At 37.2% G+C, this 26,293-nt stretch overlaps 1 protein-coding gene across 33 annotated transcripts in view; it reads right to left on the bottom strand.

The window, feature by feature from the left end:
- NRXN1 (neurexin 1) overlaps window positions 1-26,293 on the bottom strand; it is a 1,204,011-nt gene that overhangs the window by 172,809 nt on the left and 1,004,909 nt on the right. The window contains exon 1 of one of the 33 annotated variants that reach the window (XM_047745966.1): window positions 7,514-7,518. The exons of the other annotated variants lie outside the window; for them this stretch is intronic. The gene's annotated coding sequence lies outside the window, so the exon portion shown is untranslated. Of the gene's footprint in view, window positions 1-7,513; window positions 7,519-26,293 lie in introns of those variants that run through there. 33 annotated transcript variants of the gene reach the window in all.

Here is a 26,293-nt window from a genome sequence, read left to right as displayed (position 1 = left end):
GAGATGGCTGAACTGTTATTTTTTCCAGGTTAGTTCAAATAAATTAAATAAAAAGTAAAAGCAGAGATTCAGAGATAAGTATGTGTGTGTGTGTGTTTGTGTGTGTGTGTGTGTGTGTGTGTGTGTGTGTGTGTATAAAAATCACGTGTGTGTGTGTGAGAGAGAGAGGTCACTTCCTTCAAGACAGTCACAGTTCCGTTAAGTTAATCTTGGGTTCTTTTCGTAACTATATATTATTTAGGTCCTCTAAGAGGCATTTTCTCTTGTCATTTAGTTACCCCCCACCCATCCTCCTAATCTCTGTTCAAGGAAACCACAGATTTAAACAAAAAATTATATACAGTGTATTGTTTGAGAATATGATTCAGACAACAATTCTCCAATTTTACTTTTGAAAAATTCATGTACTAGAAGCAAGATCCTTGACATTTGGGTCAATCTGGAGCATCTATTTCATGGATGATTGATATGCCAACAGAAACACTTTCAAGAGAACTCTCAGAGGTTGCCACAGAAAAGGTGCCCAGCTGCTTGTGTGGAAGGACATCCTGTCATGTCTTTAACACACCTCCTTCACTCCATTCTTTCCATCTCCCAGTTGAAAAGGCTTGAAATTCTCTCCTTTAATAACTGATAAAATTGCAGTAATTAAGTCTGTTTAGAGCCAAATGATAACTACTAATAATAGAGAAAAAGCAGTCTCAGGGGTATGGGGCACACAGACAAGCATTTAGCAAGTACAGTTTCTTAGTCTTTATTCACAAAAAGCGTCATCAAATGCCAAGAGCCTGAAACTTACTCAATTTCTTTTTAGAGATGATGAAACTATGACACAGGGCAGTACAACGACTTGTTCAAGGTCAGGTAACTTAATAGACAGGTAGTAGAACCAGAATTCAGTCCCTCATTTTTGGTTTATATCTAAGCCACGATGCAGTTATCTAAAATTAAATTTCCTCTCTGAATTATGCAAAGCATCATTAAAATCATTCTAAGTGCAGTTTGTTACTATTAACTTTAGAATTCCATACTACAAGGCAGTGAAGAGAAGCATGTGCTTATGTCCTCTGCCTCCGAGAAGCATTCTTAACAGCAGGGCTGTCAGCCCAAACTTGTGCTCAGCTGATTTGTAAAGCACATGGATTTGCCCTTAATCAGTAGCACAGAATACCCACACTGCAAAACCCCCTCCGAGTAGATAACCTCAAACTATCTTCAGCTTACCTTTCATCAAGCCTCAGTTGAGAGGAACAACATGGGGGAAGAGGGATCTAAAGGACATAAAAATCTTTGTATTCCTGTAGAAATTTACAATCAGAATATCAGAAAACCTGAAGATTTGGACCACATCCTCTTAACCTCTCCCTGGATTCTCATCATTGAACTAGGCGGCAAGAGTATGGGATCCACCTACACTCAGAGTTATTTTAAGAAAATCTTGTACAAAACCGCATCATATAAATGGAAGGATCTGAAGATGTTATTTGGGACATCGCTCATTGTACCCTTTATATTGACAGGCAAAAGGTTCCTGTTTTTCTTTTTCTGCTTCTTACTATCTATAAAGGATCTCTTTCTTATATTTAGTGAGTATAGACTTTGTGTGTTTGGATTTGTTTTAGGCTTGCTGGGCAATATGACTTAAGATCACATTTCCTTTCTGACTTTGGTTCTTAGGAAATGCAAAATCAAAGAGTAGGGCAATTTTAAAAGCTACATAGACTTCAGGTGTACTGTTTTCCCTTGGACTTATTTTTAATGTCTACCATATTTCTCATAATCCCTACTTTAAAATCTATACCATTGTAAGGCATTTTGGTTTTCTGTAGAATGATTCTAGGGATAAACAAACAGCAGGATTCTCACGAAAACTAAAATTTTATTCAGGGGCCCGTGGAGACATTTTTTAGACATTTTTTCCACACGGGTCTTTTGTGCAAGCAATCATTATTTCCTAATTTTGGCAGAATTCCAATTTGTTCATTTTCAGTAAATTGTTTAACATGGTATATATTTTTAACACATGTGTGAGATAGCTCCACAGGGGGAAAATTAGGAACCATATTTAAGAGATTTGTTGTTATCTTTATAAACAAACACCTTATAGTGTTCCGAGGACTTTACAAATATTAACACTGGTATTTCTCATAACAGCCCCATGGGAGAGGTACTGTTTTATCTCCATTTGTCAGATGAGGAAAGTAAAGCACCAAGTGATTAGGTAACATGGCTAAAGTCACACAGCTAGAAAGAGAAAAATTGTGATTCAGGCCCAAGCAGTCTCACACAAGAGTTTTTGCTCCTAAAGATTACACTAGGTTGAATTTGAGGCATATTGGGTCATCCTATAACTGCAGTTAGCATATCTGGTTAACCTAGCTGTTCTTCGCTATCTGTTTTGTCTTTCCTGCTAGAGTAGGAGCACCATGGAGCCTCATACTGTGCTTTTCAGATTGCACACATATACCAATCAATATGTGTTTAAAATAATTTTGTAGAGGACAGTAGCAACTGATTTGTAGATGTTACAGGATGTTAAAATGGACTTTTTTTTTTTTTTTTTTTACCTAACTTCAGCTACAATCTTGAGATGATAGTAAGTCACAAAACAGATTTCTACTTCTACTCTACAAAATGAGGTACAAGACTTGCAAAGGAGAACACTGACAACTGTTTTGGGGACCCTGATTTAATTACCTATTTTCAGATCATTAAAGAGGTGAGAAAGGCCAAGAAGAGTTGGATAACTGGAAGAGGAGTTTTGGAGACAACTAGGTTGTGATGTGATTTGCATGTACTTCTGAGGTAGAAAGTTACTTTTCCCTTATCTCAGGTGCAAAGGAAAGTGACTTCAAGGAAACATCTCAGAAAGTTTGATACTTGTCTCCTGGAACTTGGTGGCAGTGGCAGGGGTAGTCAGCAATCTCAGTTGCTCCTTCCTGGGATTGAACTCTTGTCTAAGAAGTAATCAAGGAAGAGAACAATGGCTGGCTGATGCTCTGATACCAGAGCAAAGACATATTACTGCATCTGTGCATCAGAGTTCATTAGAACAAATGACATGTAAGCACTACCCATGGATCATGGGTTAGAGGGCCAGAACAGAACTGTGTTGTATTGCATCCAAGAGGGCCACTGGTAGGGCTGGGGTGGCGGGGAGGGTGAGTGGTGAAAACAACTCAACAGAAAGAATCTGAAGTTGCAATGGTGGATGGCCAGGGACTGAGGGAGAAATCCTAGATACCCACCTGAAGGAGGTACATTTACCTACCTCAGGTAACTACAGGTAAAGAAAGTCCAATGATGTGGTTAAAAACACTAATGATCCCCCTAAAATATTCCCCAAAAGTGGCCCCCAGAGTCAGTTTTCAGTATAGACTAAGCCCAGCTAGATGGCTTCTATCATATTAGCCATGGTCAAGGAGAACACTTATCTCCTCTTCCTTTTCCTGCTTCATGTCTGGAGGAGTCAGGAAGGAGGAAGAGAAATGATCATCACTGAAACAAGAGGAGAAACAACCTCATACCTCATTCCGTTTAACCAGCATCTCTGAGGCAGCCCAGGCAGGGCCAATAAACTGGCTTTAACTGAAGTTGTACTTATTACAAAGGAGTGAACTCAAGTTCCTTTCTATGTGTAAGAGTGAATGGGTGACTTTTTTTACCATCTAAGAGTGACAAAAGTAGTGTTGAGACTTTCCCTGGACTTCCCTGGGGTCAGGAAGAAATATTCCTCAGGACACCAGATTTAAATTCCTGTTGCTTTGTAGGAATCAGCCCTTTCAACATAACAACTGTATGAAAATATTAGTTACTCTGGAGGTGTCCACTGTTTCAGGGTTCCTTCTATTATAGACATGTTTCTTACCCCAGATAGACTGAAAGAAATTCTTAAAATTCCCTAATTGTTCTGATAGAAAGGCCGTAAGAGTCTCTTATTATCAGAGTTCTCATTATTAATGAGATTCAAGTTCTGTGAATAGAAGCCATAAAATGCTAGAGCTACAAAATGTACAAACTCTGAAAAAAAGTCCCTTTACCTTGTCCCTAACTTTTTCAGCAAAATGAAATGTAAAATGAGTATTTTCTAGAATATGGAAATCCCCAGATTCTGCGGGGATTCATTTCTTGCAACATAAAAACAAAACAAAACAAAACAAAAAAACTATTAAGGAACAATGAGGGTTTGTGATGCTTGGAGAATTTCTGACTTTTAATCTATGCCCATCCTTTCCTGGATATGTTGATTTGGTCCTTTGACTTCCAAAACCTTTAACATTTCATGAATTCAAACTCCAGTCAGCTAGAACAGAACTGCAATACCACCAAAGTAGGTTCAGACAACAGACTCCACATGAAATCAGACATAATTTACCCTTCCCAGGCTGCATCAAGCCATTGAGTCCATTTTTTCCCTGAAAACAATGAATTAAAAAATGCACATAAAAGGGCACCTGAGTGGCACAGTCAGTTAAGCATTTGACTCTCTTCTCTTGGTTTCAACTCAGGCCATGATCTCATGGTCATGTAATCGAGTTCTGTGTCACACATCGCACCCAGCTCAGTCTGCTTAGGACTCTCTCCTTCTACACCTCCCCAGTTACCTGTCGCCATCCACCCTCCCTGGATCATGTTAATCTGTCTAAAATAAATAAATAAATCTTGACAAATGCACATAAACCACAAAATATTAACATGAAGTGTATTTAGCCAGTATTTCTGATTCCATTCAGAAACTGTAAATATGAGACTCGAGGCAAGATGGTGGAGCAGTAGCAGACTGAAATGACATCAGATCCCAGGAGTTCAGCTAGATGGGTACCGAACACCTACAAACTCAATAGGAGATAGAAAAGAAGCAAAGCAGCAATTCTAGGAACAGAAATTTGACCACTTTCTGAAAGGTAGCAAGTGTGGAAAAGTGAATACGAAGTGATGGGAATATAGACTGCAGGGGGGGGGGAGGGGCCAGCTCCCAGGAAGCGGTGGAGCAGTGGAGCAAAAAATCCAAACTTTTAGAGTCTGCCCCACTGTGGGATATCACTCCAGAGGCTCAGTTGGAGGGTGGAGCCCTCATGGGGACAGTGTGGTCTCAGGTCCCGCAGGTAACAAAGATCACGGGTGTCTGAGTGTGGCAGAGGTCCTAGGGATTAGAGTGGGGAAGCCAGCTACAGAGATGGAGCCAAGGAGTGAGCTTTCAACTCAGGGTTACCTTAAACTGTGATCTAAAGCACAGTCGGACTGCTCTTTGAGCAGGGACCCTACAAGTTGCAGATCCGGGGAGACTCACCTTTCTCCTCCAAGCAGCATAGCAGGAATCTGCTGGGATTGGAGACTCCAAATGGGGCCATGCACCAGAGACAGAAATTCTCGGTCACAGGCCAGGTGAGCTTGGAGTGCGGCTGGAGAACAGGGAGAGTGGAGTGATTGACCACTTTTCTCTGAGGCCGCACCGAGGAGTGGGGCCCAGCTCTCGGTTACTCCGGGCGGGAGATCGGGAGATCGGGAGGCTGCCATTTTCATTCCTGTCCTCCAGAGCTCTATGGAAAGCGTTTAGGGAACAAAAGCTCCCTAGAGCAAACCCGAGCAGATTACTTAGCCCGGTTCCAGCAAGGGCAGTGCAATTCTGCCTAGGGCAAAGACATTTGAGAATCACTGCAACAGGCCCTTCCCCCAGAACATCAGCAAGAACATCCAGCCAAGACCAAGCTCACAGATCAAGGAGAACAGCGGAATTCCAGACGAGGGGAAAGCAAAGCATGGAATTCATGGATTTCTCCCCATGATCCTTTAGTCTTGCAAAGTTAAATTAAATTTGTTTTAATTTTACTTTTTCTTATTCTATTTTTTTTAACTTTTCTGCTTTCCTTTTTTTAACGTTTTTAAACTAGTTTATCCTAACAATAGTTTTCTGAAAAAAAAAAAAAACTTTTTAAACCTTCATTATTATAGTCATATTTTATCCTTCATTGTATTTAACCTTATTTTTTGTATACATATTGGGCTTTTTTTTCTAAAAATTTTTGGGATACAATTTTTTCTAATAGATCAAAATATACCCTAAATCTAGGACAGGGCTTTGTTCTAGTCTCCAGCATGAGCACATTCTCTCCACTTTTTTCTTTCTTTTTCCAACCAACTTATCTTATCAATTCCTTTTTTAGAATTTTTTTAAAATTTTCATCTTTACAATCATTTTCCATCCCTTCATTGTGTTTACCCTTATTTTTGTATATATATGTTTTTCTTTCTTTAAACTTTTGGGAGGTAGATTCTTCTTTTTTTTTTTTTTTAAAGATTTTATTTATTTATTTGTCAGAGAGAGCGAGGGAGAGAGAGCGAGCACAGGCAGACAGAATGGCAGGCAGAGGCAGAGGGAGAAGCAGGTTCCCTGACGAGCAAGGAGCCCGATGCGGGACTCGATCCCAGGATGCTGGGATCACGACCTGAGCCGAAGGCAGCTGCTTAACCAACTGAGCCACCCAGGTGTCCCGGGAGGTAGATTCTTCTAAAGACCAAAATATACCCCCAAATCAAGTGGGTGGCTCTGTTCTATTATATATATATATATGTAATTATAATTATGTAATTTTCCCCCTTTTTGCCCCCTTTCTTCTCCCCCCAATTTGGGGTCTCTTCTGACTTGGTTAGCATACATTTTTCTGGGGTCTTTGCCACCGTTTTAGTATTCTTATTCTCTCGTTCATATATTCCTATCTGGATAAAATGACAAGGCAGAAAAACTCACCACAAACAAAAGAATGAGAGGCAGTACCAATAGCTAGGGATCTAATCAATAGGACATTTGTAATATGTAAGATCTAGAGTTCAGAATGATGATTCTCAAGGTGATAGCTGGGCTCGAAAGAGGCATGGAAGATATTAGAGAAATCCTGTCTGAAGAAATAAAATCCCTTTCTGGAGAAACAAAAAACTAAAATCTAATCAAGTTGAAATTTAAAAAGCTATTAATGAGGTACAATAAAAAATGGAGGCTCTTAGTGCTAGGATAAATGAGGTAGAAGAGAGAAATAGTGATATAGAAGACCAAATGATGGAGAATGAAGAAGCTGAGCAAAAGAGAGACAACTACTGGACCATGAGGGGAGAATTTGAGAGATAAGTGATACCATAAGATGAAACAACATTAAAATAATTGGGGTTCTAGAAGAAGAAGAAAGAGAGAGGGGGGTAGAAGGTATATTGGAGTGAATTATAGTAGAGAATTTCCCTAATATGGCAAAGGGAACAAGCATCAAAATCCAGAAGGCACAGAGAACGCCCCTCAAAGTCAATAAAAATTGGCTCACACCCCAACATCTCATAGTAAAACTTACAAGTCTTAGCGACAAAGAGAAAATCCTGAAAGCAGCTCGGGACAAGAAGCCTATAACATACAATGGTAAAAATATTAGACTAGCAGCAGACTTATCCACAGAGACCTGGCAGGCCAGAAAGAACTGGCATGATATATTCAGAGCACTAAATGAGAAAAACATGCAGCCAAGAATACTATATCCAGCTAGGCTATCATTGAAAATAGAAGGAGAGGGGCGCCTGGGTGGCTCAGTGGGTTAAAGCCTCTGCTTTTGGCTCAGGTCATGATCCCAGGGTCCTGGGATCGAGCCCCACATCGGGCTCTCTGCTCAGCAGGGAACCTGCTTCCCCCTCTCTCTCTGCCTGCCTCTCTGCCTACTTGTGATCTCTCTCTGTCAAATAAATAAATAAAATATTAAAAAAAAAAAAAAAGAAAATAGAAGGAGAGATTAAAAGCTTCCAGGACAAACAAAAACTAAAAGAATTTGCAAACACCAAACCAGCCCTATAGGAAATATTGAAAGGGGTCCTCTAAGCAAAGATATAGGCTAAAAGTAGTAGACCAGAAAGGAACAGAGACAATATACAGTAACAGTCACCTCACAGGCAATACAATGGCACTAAATTCATATCTTCCAATAGTTACCCTGAATGTAAATGGGCTAAATGCCCCAATCAAGAGACACAGAGTATCAGAATGGATAAAAAACCAAAACCCGTCAATATGCTGTCTACAAGAAACCTCATTTTAGTCCCAAAGACACCTCCAGATTTAATGTGAGGGGGTGGAAAACCATTTACCATGCTAATGGACATCAAAAGAAAGCTGGGGTGGCAATCCTTTATCAGATCAATTAGATTTTAAATCAAGGACTATAATAAGAGAGGATGAAGGACACTATATCATACTCAAAGGGTCTTTCCAACAAGGAGATCTAACAGCTTTAAATATCTATGCCCCTAACATGGGAGCAGCCAAGTATATAAACCAATTAATAACAAAATCAAAGAAACACATCGACAATAATACAATAATAAAGAAGATGTGGTGTGTGTGTGTGTGTGTGTGTGTGTATGTACACATATAATGGAATATTATGCAACCATCAAAAACGAAATCTTGGGGAGCCTGGGTCACTCGGTGGGTTAAGCCTCTAAGCCTCTGCCTTCAGCTCAGGTCATGATCTTGGGGTCCTTGGATTGAGCCCTGTATCGGGTTCTCTGCCCAGTGGGGAGCCTCCTTCCCCTTCTCTCTCTGCCTGCCTCTTTGCCTACTTGTGATCTCTCTCTCTGTCAAATAAATAAATAAAATCTTTAAAAAAATTTTTTTAAATGAAATCTTGCCATTTGTAGTGATGTGGTTGGAACTAGAAGGTATTATGCTAAGTGAAATAACTGAATCAGAGAAAAACAATTATCCTATGATCTCCCTGATATGAGGAATTTGAGAGGCAGAGTCGGGGGTTTGGGGGGTAGGGAAGGAAAAAATGAAACAAGGTGGGATCGAGAGACTTAATAAGAGACTCTTAACCTCACAAAACAAACTGAGGGTTGCCAGGGGGAGGAGGTAGGGAGAGGGTGGTTGGGTTATGGACTTTTGGGAGGGTATGTGATATGGTGAGTGTTGAGAAGTGTGTAATTCTGACAATTCACAAACCTATACCTCTGGGGCAAATAATACATTATATGTTAATAAAAATAATAATTAAAAAAAATAGAAAATGTAAATATTCTCAAACACACCCCTCCCATATTGACAGAACAGCAAGTCATTTCAATTATATAAATAATTAAGCTTGCTAAACTTTCTTGCCAAAGCATAATTACAAGTTAGAAGAATCCATTTCAAATTCTTATTCTCTGGGATTAAATGTGATTGTGTCTGGCAAATTCTCATGAATATTGTATTAGCAAAACCAGCACTAATTTCACTGGACATGTACTGATATTTCAGCATTGTATCTTGCTTGAAATAGATAACTGGCTCATATATAATTTCAAAAATCTATTATATGAGAATATCAGTAACAAGACATTTATAATTTAATGAAGTCTTTCCATGGATTCATTAAATAAATAGTGACAGAGGTAATTATTGATTTTTTCACAAAAGCTCATTTCTGAATAAGGATTATATTATTAAACCAAGTTAAAAAGAAACATGAAAGGTGACATTGGAAAGGAACTAGAAAGTTCTAGCAAGTGGAACCATAGTTTCATGCACCTTTTAGTTCCATCTGTAATCACATATTCACTTGAAAAATATTTATTTTAACCAGGAATACGATTTAATGGTGTACTTGTTATCTTGGGCATACTTCAAGGAAGAGGTGGCTGTATGTTACAGATACTGGTCTATTTCAATCTGTATGCATACAAAATAGGTAAAACAGAATACAGAAATGTACAGATTTATCCTGTCTGTGGCATACAGATATGTCCACTGATTTTTTTTCTCCTATTCTGGGGAGGTTTGGTAGAATTGTATGGCTCAAGGGAAACAACCAAAAATGAAAAACAAAAGCTTCCATTAGTTTTATGTGTTTATCATACTTTCAGAGTATCAAGGTGCAAACAAGATGAACAAAGGTGCAAGCCAGAATGGCATGTGGATCAGCAAGGACACTTGCTTCTGGTCTATAAGCTTCTGTTGTGCAACATGATACAGTCCTATACCTCAGGGACTCACTTTGGGTAAAACTTGACAATGCCTTCAAATATACTGAATGCTTGCGTTCATTTCAGAATAGGGAACGACTCCCAGGGTCCAATTTTACATCGTCAACTGAAATGGGGGTCAGGCTGAATGTTGTGTTTTGTTCCTCCAGAGACTGACCCTCACCAGGGAACAGAGCTTTTAGGGCCTGAGGGGGACTCTGGGGCCTAAAGTCACTGTTGCCAGAATAACTAACACCGTAGAATGTGTCAGACAGTCACCTGTGCTCTCCCCTCAAAACAAACAGATGGATTTGGAGAATTGCTAATTTAACCCAAATACATTTCCAAATGAAAGACTAAGAGGTCTCCCTACCAGATAGAGACTGTGTTTACCAATCTAGATATGTTTTTGCTCTAGTTCTCTCAACCTGGCACTGAGCTGGAACTGCACTACCCCCCTTCCCCTAAATAAAACACACACATCATCATCATCATTTCAAGAATAATTAGGTACTGCTGCCTTGTCTCCCACTTTCCCCACTGAATGATATTTTTTATTCATGTAGCTGATAAAAAATGGAATATATGTCATGCATCTTGCATTGGGCTAAGTGTGCAGACAGTGCAAACATGTAAAGTGCATTCTCTGTCCCACAGGAAGTTTTCAATCAAATCAAGAAGACAAGTCATGCATGCAAATATTCACACCCAGAAACCAGTTGAGGGAGCAACAAGGTGCAGGGTGCGCTGTGAGGAACTGCTCTCAAGGGCCTCAAGGAGCCTCTGAATGTGTGGCAGGAGCAAATCAGCATGCAGACAACTGTAATACAGCTAGTGGATACGGAACACACTCAGGGACACAGGAGATACCTTCCTTCCGTGTCGCATATCTTCCAGGGGGTTGCATCCCAGGGCGCTCGCTAAGTGCAATCCATTGAGCTCTAGATGATTTATCACTTAAAACTCCCAGCCAACCTGAAGGCTGAGTGCTAATTTTTTTTTCCTGTTTACTCAGAGTTTAAAAATAATGTGTCCCAAAATCATAATGCTAAGAAATATCGGTGCTGGGACCGGACCATGACAGAGGGGCTTTCTGAAAAAGAATGACTTCAACGGTGTCCATGTTCTGGAAAAAGATCTTGAAGCCAAAGCATGCTCAGAGAACTGAGTCAGGAATAGGACAGGAGCAGCAAAGTGCATCTTTCTTTTTGGCTAATTACATCTTACAGCACCACACAGCAAGGAATCAGAAGTGGGAGAGATCATCAGTGATGCCCCTTTAGAAAGATCTCAGTTAGGGGTAATACCTTCTAGAAAACAGTACTTTCATTTTCCTATCAAGTCTCCCTTCTGGGTAGTATGCTTTTTCCAATCCATCTCCATTCTACAGAACTGGAAATTTCCTTTGATTCCATGAAACTATATCCTAGACAGTGATACTACCTTCCTTGAGGCTTATTCTCATCTCTTGGTCCTCAGAGTATCCAATACTCTGTGACAATCCTCTCTCAGGTACTTCTGCAGGGGTTAGTTTTTATACATCTGTTTTAATGTCTCTACTATATTATAAAGAGCCTGAGGGTAGGAAAAAAAGACTGACTTATGCCTCACTGTATCCTTCACAGCACTTTGCAGACCACCTGTACATGTGTGATTTTCCAAAACTCTTTCACATACAATTTTCTTTTTTTTTTGAGATATAATATTACATATCATAAAATGTGCCCTTTTAAATTACATGCGTCAGTGATTTTAGTATATCCACAAGGCTGTGCAACCATCACCAGTGTTTAATTTCAGAACATTTTCATCACACTGCCATTTCTTCTTGATGAGATAAGGCATAGAAAGTTCTTAGCACTCTTAATGGCTACTCAGCACCTATGAGCTATATTATTATTATTGCTCCTATTGTTATTATTCTTACATTTGGAAAACAATGTTTTGTTCCCTAGTAGGTTGATGGATGTTAACTAAAATAATGTTTGAATTAGATAGGAATTACAGTTTAGTTAGGACACATAGTCTCTCACTGATCTTCACATGTCAAACAGTGTGCCTATTTTATAAATGGGGAAGCTAAAGCTCAAAAAGGCTGAGACTTGACCAAAGTCAGAGCATCTGTCTGCTAGGTGGCTTAAGAGAGATTATTCTAAAATCGAATCATACTCACCTGTGGGCTACAATGTCTTGCCATTGTTTGTACTGAGGCAGAGACTGCTTGATTAGGCAATCTCTATGCCTCCTCCCATTTCAATGATACTTTAACTATGAAAAGCCTACACAAAAGGCCAAGCACGTGGTGTGTGAGCACGCACATACACACAATTTAGAAAATACTAGGTAGTTTTTTGAAATACATGAAAAATGCTGAAATCTGAATGTGAGTTTTAGTTTTTTTCAAAATACATAAAACAGATGAATAGTATTTTATTATATGTTTAAATCAGGAATTCTCTGATTTGGGAAGGGCAGGGTGAGTATCCCATGAGCTCAATGTCTCAGAATAACCTGGCATACCTTTGTAAATCACATGTGTTCTTTCCTAAGAAATTATGACTCCTTACTCCAGCAGTGATGGTGGGACTCCTCTTTAGGGGCAAGAACTTTTGCCTTACCAGGTCCATAGGACTTGATGTGGCTAAGTGAGAAGGGTCAAAGAGTTCTTCTGAGGACAGATAGACAAGGAGTTCTGAGTTCAAAGGACAACACCAAGTGTTTTTAACGCCTCCTTTTCCCCATATTATCTGTCTTTAGAGGAAATTAAATCAGGTATCAAAACAATATAGGTGATTAAGTGACTGACATATATCTTTGGAAGAGGTAGTAGCTTAATGTGGATATTTGGAGATTGTCTCTATTTTGTTCATTTCACCAGTTGAATCAAAACTAGATTATCCTTTATATTTGGAAAGAACTTCTCGAACCCTGATGAAGTTCTCCATAGTGGCCATGGGTTCAGAGATGTCATCAAGCCTTTCTCATTGTACTTACCTGTGGTCTAAAAAGCACAACTCTACATGATATCATGCACAATGAAGAATGAAATAAAGCTACTGATGCCCTTGGGAATCAAAATCATCTCATTGGGATCATTAATTCTGTATTCCCATCCCCTGAAATGGCAACCATCACCAAGTAGAAATATTCATCTTTAAATGTGCCCTTATATATAAAGAATGTGTTCTATGATGAAGCATCTTCCCCTAAATAACAATCTTAAAAGTCCAGAAATCAAACAGAGCAAAAAACAGTCACTGACTGTTGGCCTATGCAAGGTTCATAATTTTTCACTGATAATGTCTCCAGTTTGAATACTTAGCTAATGGCATCTGAGATAGCTTCATGACAAATTCTTCAGATCTGTACAAGAAAAGCTAAGATTCACACTGGCTAAAGTTTAGATTCAAAGTGCAGTGGGCTGATCAGATATAGCTTGTGTTTTGTTTTTTTAAGTTTTTGATTTCTTTTATTACTGTTGTTTTAAAACCCTTGGTTGGGTGTTAAATTAGCTTTGCTCACATTTTACAGTCGTTCAGAAAACTGTATGCAATAAACATTGTGTTTCAAATACTGATTAAAACCATAACCTTTGTTTCTCTGCTTTTCTCTGATTCCTTGTCTTTGGGCCATTACACTGCTTATTATTACCTCTACCAGGAACTGGATAGGGAAAGGACATTCAGCTCTATCAATTCTGCTAGTTGTTGGCATTTCTATGTAAAAAAGGTTTTTTTCTATAAAAAAGGCTTGGGATTATTTGTGGATTTCATTTATTTGTTGTATCCCAGGACCATCATTTTTGTGGAGAGCTGACTATATAATTACAGTCGGCTCTAATGTTCCAAATTTCCATAGCACAGAGTACCACATTTTTCAGACAAATAGACAAAACATTTTTGGATGGTGATTCTAGTCCTCTGTATGAAAAATGTTACTTCAGTAACTAGGTTTTAAGTAAAATAAAATTAGCCTTTGTATTTTTTTAAGTATTAAAAAATATCAAGAGATAAACGCAATTATTTTTAATGCTTCAGTTCATGAATGCTTACAAGCTATACATGAAATGAAAAGGTCAGTATGGAAGGTATAACATATTTTAAAGTTGTGTTTGGTGAATCGTGACTTGCAACCAGAAAAATAATAACGAGATAATATTTTCAAGTGTGTTTGATGGATTGACTTTTTACTAATGCTGTCTTGGTTTTCACAAGCCTCAAGCAGAACCCTAATCGAAATGCATTCCAAGAGAAAAGCTGACAGTGCTACCTTTCTCCTTTTCTTTCTTATTGACTTCTAGTCCAGGACTACCTGTCTGACGTCTTCGGAAAAAGCAAATGTGTGCATATGGGCAGAGAAAAGCATTCGCCAAAGACTATTTTCTATAGAATCAGCAAGGCTCTATTATTTCCAGCATAGCAGGTAATAATTTCTGCAGGCTTCAAAAATGAATCTATGTTTATGTGTGTGGTTTTGGCACAACACAGATTTCAGAAGAGCATATGGAATCTGTAAGAGTGAAGCTCCTGAGGATTATTATCTTTCTTCAAACACTAATATTACCACAAAAATAAAGTGTAAAATAAATAAAATAATGTTGAGAAATGTTTATCAAGTGCCTATAAGTGAAGTGCATTTCTCAAAACAACATACAAAACAGTGTACTACTCAAAAATTTTTAAATGTATTTGTTGGTTGTGTTTATTTTTTATTTTTTTTCAAATATTTTGTTTATTTTTTGGCGGGGAGAGCTGGAGTGAGAAAGAGAAAACATTGGGGGGGCAGACTCCATGCTGGGTGGGGAGCCTGAGGCAGGACTCCATCCTGAGACCCCAGGATCATGACCTAAGCCCAAGGCAAACATTTAACTGACTCTACCACCCAGGTGCCCATGTTGGTTTTGTTTAAATACATTCATTTCCCTAAACTACATGACTTTCTAGCATAAATGATACTCAAATTTTGGAAACATCTTAATACATGAGTTTTGTCCTCAATCTTCCATTCATTCATTCAACAAATACAAACAGACTTCTTACTATGCAGACATTCTGCTAAGTTCTGAAGAAACGGTGGTTAACAAAACAGGCGGCACTACTGCCAATGTGAAGCTTAAGACTTGAATTATCTCTTTCTACATTAAAATTTATATTAGCATATAAAGTGTACTAAGGTCAAGAAGGAAAAGAACAGGGTGTTAAGAGAGGCACTGAGTGGTTAAGGAAAGCCTCTTTGAGGAGCTAAAGATGAGAAGAAATCAATAATGTGAGAATAAGAGTTTGTCAGGCAGAGAAGACTGTGTGCACAGGCCTCAAGGAACAAAAATATGTGGGTATAAAGACAGATGCTTTTATGTACAAATGTAGAAACAAGTATAAATATATGGGTTCTTCACAGAAACAGATATGTCAATTATATGAATATATGTAGGTATTATCCAAAAAGTTAATCTAGGAGGTAAAAGTAGGTTTTGAAATTACATATAAAAAAACAAAAATCTATCATTTGCACAAATAAAGCAATTGGAAAAAGATAGCTAACCATACTTAAAAGATCTTCCAATCTAACAATGGAAAAATATTGATACAAATGTAGAACTGAACAGTATGCATCTTGACATTTGTCTAGTTGTTTGTTCCTAAGTTTCATTTATCAATGTGCTTTATGAAATACAATATATACAGACTTTTTGAATCAACAGGGACTCACCACATTTTCCAAAAGTCTTTTTTTTTCTACAATGTCAAAAATGAGTCATCATTCTATGCTTATATTTCAAAGCTAATATAACGCATTTAGTTTCTTTGTGCATAGAATGTCTTGTTAACTTATTTCTCTATAGAGCTCTTTTATCTTAAGATGTAACAAGAGTTCTCTGTGCACTTTCCACCTTACACATACTATTTGAAACTACTAGATTGGTTTTTTAAGTACCCTCCATAAACTAGTTAAAGAAGGAAGTTTTCAACTTTGACTCTTTTACCTCCCTGTTCACCCAGAAGAGAAAAGGAACAAGGCTCAATACCCATGTCCCTAAAACATACTTCTCTAGGCAATGAACTTCAAACAAGAGAAGGAATTCGCCCAATCCTACTTCCAGAAAATTTTCAAATAAATGAAGTCAAAATATGAGTTTTTCCTATTATTTGGCCAAAATCTTTAAAGACAAAAACACACGAAGTACTCAACTATAAATAATTCACAAACATTTTGAACCTGAGATGAATGTTCATTGCTGTCTTCTTGAGAGCAGTAAGCAGTGCAGGTTCCCCGAGGTCAGCCCTTCTTACTGTTTACCTATTAGAGCCAGAGGATATTTTGAGAAGACAATGGATTCTGATAACAGGGTGAAGATAGACTGCAAGGTAGATATCTGGAATGAAGTCAAATTATCAGCTCTTTATAAAGGAACAGATGCCATCCCTCCCTTTCCCCCTCACTGCTTTGTCATACTAACCTTTCATTTCTATGAATGTGTCATGTTCTGCCCATCCTAGGATCTTGGCTGTTCTGCTTCTGTCTGGTTACCTCCTTCCTTGCTTCCCTATCTTCAAATAATGGATCCCCTATGTTTTTGGGGAAAAAGAACCTTGAGGACTTCAGGATGAAGGTAGGCATCAAATCTGCTGAGCAAAAGTACAAGGCTTATCTATGGAAATGCCATTTTTTGGGGCAAAACTGATTAATGTTCACCCCCTGAAGTACAAAAGACACTTAAAGGTCTGTCCTGACAGTACTTGAAAAGCCAGTGCCATATAGGAAGGCCAAGTCTTGTGTGATTAACGGTACTCTTCAATGGACTTGCGTTATCTGTGACCAACCTTTAATCATTAAATACCACAGCAAGATTGATAAGCTATGATCTCATGTCCAACTTATACATGTACCTTGCCAAACAAGTACACTCCTTCAAAATGAACACAAACAAAACCAAATGGAGATGGTAAAAAATCCACTGAGAAATTAATCATTAATATCATTGTAAAGCCAAATGGGAACTATAGCTAATTTCTTCACAGTTTTGTAATATCAGTGCCAAGCTTCCCAAATGAGAGTGGATATAGAGGAATGGCTATAGTTAACAGCAGACACATGATGATGGCGGTGGTGATGATGAGAACAGCTAGCCTGCTTGAATACTTGCTATGTGTTAGGCACTCCTTCTAAGCAGTTTACAGGATATACTGTATTAAAATATACAATATTATTTCCAGTTATTTGGTGAGGAAGCAGAGTCTCAAACGTTTAATGACTTAACCCTAAGCACCTGCCCAATAAATGTGAGAGCTGTGTTGTTGTCTCAAGCAATGTGGTTCCATATTGTGTAAGCTCAGCCATACCAGTGTGCCTCTCAAAAAGAGTCCAAGGTGCTAAGGAGAGATTACCATTTAGGTATGGTATCAGTAAGCCTCTTGGGAAGAGAGAGATGTCAACATCCTTCTCTTGTATATACCAAGCAATGTATTGATTGCTTTGCAAACCTTCACTCCTTTAATCCCCTCAGTAACTCGTATTTGTCAGCCTTACAATCACCATGTTGAGCATGTTTGAAACTCAAAGCAAGTAGAATTCTCTGAAGTCAGAACTAAAATATTATCAAGTTACATCCAACACAGGCCTATCTAGTTCCAAACTCATGTTTTGCAACCACTTCATGCTATTTGCTTCTGTACCTTCTTCAAGACCCAGTGGAAATAAAGAGGCTGCAAGAGAGTATCCTGGGGCTTCTAAACCCTTATCATTTTGTAAGGCTCTGAACACTGCCAAACTTGCCAAGGTAAGAGTGGGTAGAGCACAGCAACTCTTCTTTCATGGGCATTAAATTAGTCCAGTTCAGAATTGCTAGCAAGCTAAATCTTCAGCTGCACTAGGGACGGAGCAGATTTTCTCATATTTCAGTAGCCCTCTGAATAGAAATGGAAGCATAATACCTTTTAGGTTTAGTTATAAGTCTGAATGTCACCAGCTGCTCAAAAAATTTACAAAAGAGCACTTGGAAAAATGGCCATTGTCTTTCCTCTTTCCCCACTTGTCTGCATGCCTATTTTTCTCTAACATTTATTTCCCCCTCACAGCTAATGGATTTCTTTAAATTATTTTAGTGCTAGTTGTCATTTTGGGAAGATGTGCTTCAAAGTTCCAATCAAATCCAATAGACTATGTCATCACCATAACAAAGCCAGTCATTATGTTTTTTGCTAAACAAAATGTCACTTGGGTGGAAAGGAAATGAGAAAATTAGTTATAGTTTCCCCTAGTGATATACCTAATATTTAAAGAGAAATATTAATAACTTTCCAGCAGATTAAGTCTTCCAAATGTCACAATCAATAATCAAATAATATAGATCTGAATTTTATAACCATTTTGCATGTATCAAAAAAAGCTTTGTAGAGTACTATTATATGAAGCAGTTAAATGGTTTTAGAATAGACTTTTATTATTTTTATATCACAATAATAGAGATAACTTAATAAGTAATGTTGCTGAACTTTGAAATACAAATTGACCCAAAGGAAGTATTTTTCTATTGTAATTTTCAACTTAGTCAACTTTCCAAGTCATGATTAGAAATATTATTAGTATGGGATCCAGAGGGAGACAAACCATAAGAGACTCTTAATCTCACAAAGCAAACTGAGGGTTGCTGGGAGGTAGCAAGGGATGGAGAGGGTGGCTGGGTTATGGACACTGGGGAGGGTATGCGATATGGTGAGTTCTGTGAAGGCTGTAAGCCTGATGATTCACAGACCTGTACCTCTGGGGCAAGTAATACATTATATGTTAATAAAAATAATTAATTATAGAAAAAAGAAATGTTATTAGTTTTGTTTCTTATTCTATCTCACTCAACCCCTCTCTTTAAAATATAATGACCATGGCTCAAATCCTTTTAACATTCTCCTTCCATGAATATTTAAAGTTTTCTATTAATAAATCAAAATTCTTCAAATTGTTTAATTTTTATCTTATTTGTTTGAAACTAGCCTTTCAATCACTGTCATCTTCTCTTTCTCCCTAAGCATATAGGCATGGGTCTAGTTTTTAATGACAGCACTTTTAATTTAGGCTAATTTTATCCAAGATATTGCCCAAGAGTGTCAGATCTGTGAGACTACTTCATGCAAGGAATCATAAAGATAATACCCATGCTGCGCTAACACCTGAACAAAAAAATAACTGAAATTCTTTCTCCTCAAGCAAAGAGCATACTTTGATGTCAACAGAAAGAGGGAAGAATTTTCATATTGGTTATGGTAGCACTCCAATTAACAACTAACAAGTAACAGTCTATGATTAAGTCACCAGATTCAACAATTACATTTAATGATAGGTGAGTAAGAGATGTGGGAAGCTTTTAAGCTTGGACCAAAATACAACAAACACAAACATAGCACAACTGGTTTGGTAACATTAAGCTTCTGATTAGCCTTCTTAGTCAAAATTAAATTATTCCATATTCCCTTGAAATAATAATATAATTTTCCACTTTGATTAACTCTATCAGGTATCTCAAAATTTGTTCTTACAGTTTATTTCAACCAAAAAACTGCTATAAAAAGAAATTATGAAAACATTTCTAGAGAGATTGATAAATTTACCTCCTAAGTTTAAACACTATCAAAGCATTTTATTTTTACTTTTGTTTTTAGTGCATCATTGAGCTTAAATTGTCATTATGTCCAATCTCTGCTACAAGAACTGAACTGTTTTGTTTTCCTAACAAATAACTACATCATGGACATTAGTAGAGACCACCAAAATGCACTGGTTATGGAACACATGCCATTAACATACACAATATATGATTATCAATTCAAAAAGTAGCCAACACTCAAGTTATTCAAATAAATGCACACAAAAAAGAGAAATTCAGTAATAACACCTAAAAAAACCTTTCAATATCAAGAGGTTTGTCATGATGTCTTCTTACACACTCACACCAGCTGAGTGTTTCACAAGTATTGTTGAATTTTTAACCATTCTTGAGCCACATCTTAATTTTAATCCAACTTATTTTTTGGAACAGCATTTATTATTTGATTTTTTAAAATAATCCCCCCATTTTCATTCTCTTGCTAGCCAAAACTCCCCTAAGAGTTTTAATAGTGAAATGCTGTCCCTCATTCTATCCAGCTGGAATTTATAGAAGGTACATTTCTGCCATCTCTTTCATCTTTAAAGAGACTGTAGGGGCTTTCTTAAAATTACTATGATTATTTAACTTCTTATTGGCCTTAGAATTATTCTACCAAAAATACTATTGCACGTTACTTTATAGGACACTTTTTTTTTTAAACCCAATGACTACAATAGAAATACTATGCAAATTGTCAAGCCCTTAAAAAATAGAATAACTACATACCCAGCTATCCACCTAGTTATGTTCGTACACTGTTACAGACCTGAAACTGATGAAGAGGTACAGAAATAACAAATTTTAAAACCAGAAGTAACCAATATAAAAGTCTCTTGGCCTAGACAATTTATGCCTCAGTTATTAATAATATCTAATTATTATTATTAATAAATCTAATAATATCAGCAATAAGCTTTCATTGTCAATGAATACTTCATATGCTCCCAGTTGAATCTTTTTAAATATAGCACTGAACACAGTTCTGGCTATAATGGTCACAAAATAAATATTTACTGAATATGACTGAATTCTCACATTAACTCTGAGAAGCAAATGTTATTATTACCATCATTTTATAGATAAAGAAACTCTGGCATAAAAATGTTTGGTCACATGCCCAAAATCACTCTGCTAATTAGTTGAAGAATGAAGACTTGAATCCAAATCTGCTTATTTTAACTACTACAGTGCTATACTGCCTTTGGTGGAAAAAAAAAATCACAAAAATAGATAATTCCCAGAGACAGAACCTGCTTCAGAATAAAGAAAATGATAGATAACACCCACCTAACTTCATAAAATTAGAACTTCCTCATATAAAAGTGAGTGAAATGTAGCACCCCCCCGACAAATCCCTGTTCCATAGGCCAATTTATATTATAATCATAGGTTATAAAAATCTAACTGACATAGTCCCTACATGTATTCATTAGCATGTAAATGAATAACCCACTATGACAAAGATGCCTGCTTCATTGTAGCACCATTAACTGAGTCAGTCCCTGTGTGACAATTAATATAATAACTGATTTAGCTTTACAATTCTGAGGTAAGGATTATTATGATCATTTTACAGATGAGGAAATGTGGCCAAAAATTACACCATAACTAAGTATAAACCTAGGACTCAAGCTAGGTTCTTTCTGACTTCAGATGCCAATGCATGACCATGTTGGGTGTATATCAAGAACATGCCATGATGTTTCAAAAGTAGTCAATCTATTGACATGTAACATTAGGACAAATGAGGACAAATAATACGAATCATTAAGACCAATTCTATAAAGATATTTGATAAATTTAACAAGATTCTTGATTTTTAAAAAAATTCACTGAGTAAACTAGAAATAGAAGAATATTCCTCAGCACAATAAAAGCAAATCTATCTTAAATTTACTGCCAACATCACAGTTAACACTAAAAGCACTTCCATTTAAGTAAGAAATATATTTTTACATTATCACCATTATGTTTTAGCTTTGTTTTAGGCATGTCAATCAGTATGACAGGAAATGGAAAAATAGTTTTAAATTATTGGGGGAAAACGAGGAAAACAATCCCATACTGCTGTTACCAAACTGAAACTACACTGTTGGATACAAAAACAGGCATTTCAAATAGCATAAAGGGCTAATCTTCAAAAAACTCTTCTAAGAATGAGGCAGCTAATCACAAATGCATACATCCTCACAAGGAACAGTAGGAGATGTTCAGCAAAATACTTCAGAATGAAAAAGAGAAACATGAGTTTCATAAAAATATATGAACATTTTTTTGGCAAATGATTGTAAATGTTGACTTTGGATGATGGGTTCACTGAAGTTTATTATGTTATTTTCTCTTCTTATTCTAGAAAATTTCCATAATAATAAGAATGAACAATGAATGGAAGCCTGAGCACCAAGGAAGCTGTAACTTTTGTCCCTAACTAAAGTCATGACCTTGAACAACTTAGTTGACAGCTCTGTTGTCTCCATTTCCTCATTTGGCTAAACATCTCCATTTTCTAGATCATCCTTTTCGGGTGTAAGATTCTATGCTATGCTATGCTATGCTATGCTATGCTATGCTATGCTATGCTATGCTATCCCATCCCATCCCATCTCATCCCATTCCATTCCACTCCACAGACCCTTCTCAATTTTCACATACCTTAATATATTTTCACTCATAACAGTTCAATTTCTGAGACCTAATGCTGAGCAATAAATAGAACATGTAGCCAAAAGCAGACAAAAAGAAAAAAAATACCCTAATAAACAAAAGGGACATTGTTATAACTTCTGAATAGCACCCTCCTGTTTGCTAAAATTTGTGATTGTTTATTTATCCTATAACACAAAACAAGGAAAGAAAATGAAAACAACCAAATCTGGTTTCCACCAGGAGGCTGAGATGTCCTGCCAATAATTGCTGCAATGGATGGGGGTGAAGACCCTACACTCAGCTGGTTCTCCATCATGATTGCAGCTGCATTCACTTTCTTTGAGGCCAGATAACTATACTGAGATAGTAAAACTGTAGCCACAGAACAATGTTTCACTTTTATTTTAGCGTGAGTTTATTTCCATTTATTGATGACCATACAGAATGATGCTCCCTGGGTTTCTGTTATATATAACCTATCAAAAATAAAGACAGTCCAGAACACAAAATAAAAATATATTCAGCATGATTATATTGACAATGGTTTTGATTTATATGCAATTACACTTCTGTGATGTTGATGTAGTTACCACAAAAAACCTACGTTTACTGTGTAAAGGAAACCTTTGTCAAGCATAAGGGAGATGGCATGGCCACCTGCAAGTTTCCCATTCTCTGTGTCATGCTAAGGCAGATGTACAGCTCTTCCTTGAAGTGCAATGGGTTCACACGCCTGATAAACTCACTGTAACGTGAAAATATCCTAAGTTGAAAATGCATTTAAATACCCCTAACCTATGGTACATCAGAGCTTAGCCTAATCTACTAGAAACATGCTGCGAACACTTATATTGTTGTTGGAAAAAATCATCTAGCACAATGCCTGTTTTAAAATAAAGTGTTGATTTTACAGGCAATTTATTGAATGCTGTACTGGACGGCAGAAACAGAAGGCTTGTACATGGATCAGGTGTTCAGGAGCTGCAGCTCACTGCTACTGCCCAGCATCATGAGAGAGTATGGTACCACATATCACTAGTCCAGGAAAAGGTCACAATTCAAAATGTGAAGAACAGTTTCTACTGAATGTGTACCACTTTTGCATCATCATAAGGTGGAGAAATGGTAATGGTAATCGGGGACTGCCTATATAATGCAAGAACAAGTAGGGCATAGGGAAAATCAATAATCACTACTAAGAGAACACCAGATATCTCTCCACACTTAGCAATAAAGAATGTTGAGAAAGCAGACCTCTTATTTTGCCTAATTTCAACATAAAAAAATAACTTCAAGTCTAACTCTCTTTCCAACTTTATATGTGGGGTATGTATATGTGTGTGTATGCAAAATAATGTCTTGGGCAATAAAAAATTGGGTGGCATCTGAATAGAGATGCTATCAATTCCAGCATCTCTTTTTGTCTTGTTTCTCCATTATTGGATAGTAGTGGTTACCAAATATAATTCAACAATGCAACTGAGTACTTCCCCCCAGGTTTTGATTTAGACTATAAAATGTGTATCGACTCCATCACATTACCAGTCATAAAAATTTTCAACTGTTCCCCTATTGATAGTTTAAGAGAATGCCTGTAAGCTGAGTTTCCTTTTAAAATATCAGTGCTCTAAAAGATAAAATTGTTATTATCTCCTGCCTTTCATTTCCTTTCCAAAAGGAAAATTTATACCTTTGAATTTATACCTTTGAATTTTCTCCCATTAGGTATAATGTTTTATTTCCATCATATTTGCCTGGATTATTTAAAACTCTAAGTTGCAAACAACTAATTTTTTGAAGACTATAAACATAGGAAATTTATAGGATTTCTCTTGGTCCCTTATTTTAGATTGTTCCGTGATGCACCGGGAGGCAACTGGCAAAAGAGAGGCTTTGCCAATGACTCTTACAATACTCATAAAACAACCACAATCTTCGCACTGGAAAGGAGTCTTAGACCCAGACTCACTCCCTATTCAGGAAGCTACTCTCTGACAAAGGATACTTAAGTTCTACTTGAAACTTGCCAGTGATGTTACTACTTCTCAAAGCAGCCTATTCATTTTTGAAAATCCTTTTGCACCGAAAGTTACCTCTCTTTAATGTGTCTGCAGGAAGGATCAATACAGTGCAATCTGTATCCTTTTCCCATATGACAACCCTTCACCTTTTTGAAAACTGTTATCCAGTCTACTTTCTTCCATCCTCAGCTCAAGTCTTCCCCTAGAGACTCATTTTCCATTCTTTAACTATCAATCATTAAGAGAAGTTTTTCTTTTTTTTAACTGCTCACCCTTCACATGTATAGTTTGTTAATAAACTTAGACTCTCAAGGACCTTGACTTAAATGCAATACATAAGATGGGTGCTGAACAGTGTACTATCTTCCTTCACTAAGGAATTATTCTTCCATCAGTATTATCTGTTTTTTTTTTTCATAGCCATGCTCACTAGCTGCAGGTATGAGCATTTTGTAGCCTAAAATTCTCAGACCTGTGCACAGTGTTCATTATTAGCAATATATCTTCCCTGTATCTATTCTTATGGATTTCAAATTGCAATTACAAGACTTTACCACCCCCTCCAGACCTTCCATCTGTGTCTTTCGCTCAACCCTTTTCTTCATTCAAAATACTTCCAACTCTGCTGTCTCAAAACACGAACTCTCTTGTTTATCTTGGGCTCAAACTTCCTCAGATTCATATAATCCTTTGTATTGTATCATTCTGGTTGGTGGAAAGATGAAATTTAAACAGGAGCCAGACAACTTCACTTTCTCTCTTCCCCTATCATTACATCCTCTCAGCCAAGCAGATTCCTCCTTGTCCATCATTTTCCAGAAAACCAAAACAAACCCATGTTACACAATACTCTGCTTATTCTAACTTTAGACTTGATGATTCTATATTTACTGGCTCAGAACAATCACACACTCTCTCTCTCTCTCTCTCATATCATTTTTGGCTTTGCAAGCATCTTTTAAAATACCCTTTTAAAATATTTTGAGTTGTGAACTCTTGGATAGAGACAGAATCCTGAGAGGCTTTAAGAGCTTTGTCATGGCCTTGACGTGCAGTGTAGAATTCAGCATCAAATGTGCCTGCAGGTGTGTCCCAGGCCTTATTTCCTTTAGTAAAACTGGGTATAAATATCAAGTCTGGCCTGGAGATCTAGTAGGGATTACATGAGCTTCCAAAAAAAAAAAAAAAAAGTTAAGTGTTTAAAATAATGTCTAGATCAAAGTAAGTTCTCAATAAATGTAAATTATCACTTATATATTAATGATACCTTTCTAGACGTAAAATGATCATTAAAAGAAATCAGGAATTCATAGATTCTTTGGTTTTTTTAAAGTGAGCCAGTCAAGTGCCTATGCCATTTATGTTGTCAGTATCACAAAGATGCTTCCCCTCTCATCACTCACATCTCCAAATACCCAAATCCTACCACTCCTTTGATGCCAAGTCCCAGTGCCACCTTTACCAAAATGTCTTCCTTGTGAGTCTTTCCTGAAGCCCTCATTACCCTTGCACCTGATTCCTGCATAATGCAGATCTTGAAGTTACGGTGTTTTTGCAAAACGTCCCTGAAGCCCATTATCTGGCATGGTAATTGAACCATAATAGGTGCTTAATAAAACCTGTTAGATGAGTCAATGATTCCCTTCCCCAGCTAAAATTAATTTCTTGCTCTCCTGATTTTGTATATTCTTATTACCATAATTATCTATGTACACGACCCTTCTGTCTTAATACTTAATAAAACTTTTTGAGTACATCTATGTCAACTTGACCTTTGGCTGATACACAATACCTCAGCATATAGTAGACACTCAAAATATTTTTGAATGAATTAGTGTCTACTTTCACCATTGCTAGAGTATTATTTGTTCACAGAAGTTTTATTTTTATTTTTTTTTGAAGATTTTATTTATTTATTTGACAGAGAGAGATCACAAGCAGGCAGAGAGGCAGGCAGAGAGAGAGGAGGAAGCAGGCTCCCTGCTGAGCAGAGAGCCCGATGCGGGGCTTG

The sequence above is a fragment of the Lutra lutra genome, chromosome 9 (assembly GCF_902655055.1).
Source record: "Lutra lutra chromosome 9, mLutLut1.2, whole genome shotgun sequence".
NCBI classification, from domain to species: domain Eukaryota; kingdom Metazoa; phylum Chordata; class Mammalia; order Carnivora; family Mustelidae; genus Lutra; species Lutra lutra.
Note: the sequence above shows the minus strand (reverse complement) of the source record. Positions and strands in the feature narration are given on the sequence as shown.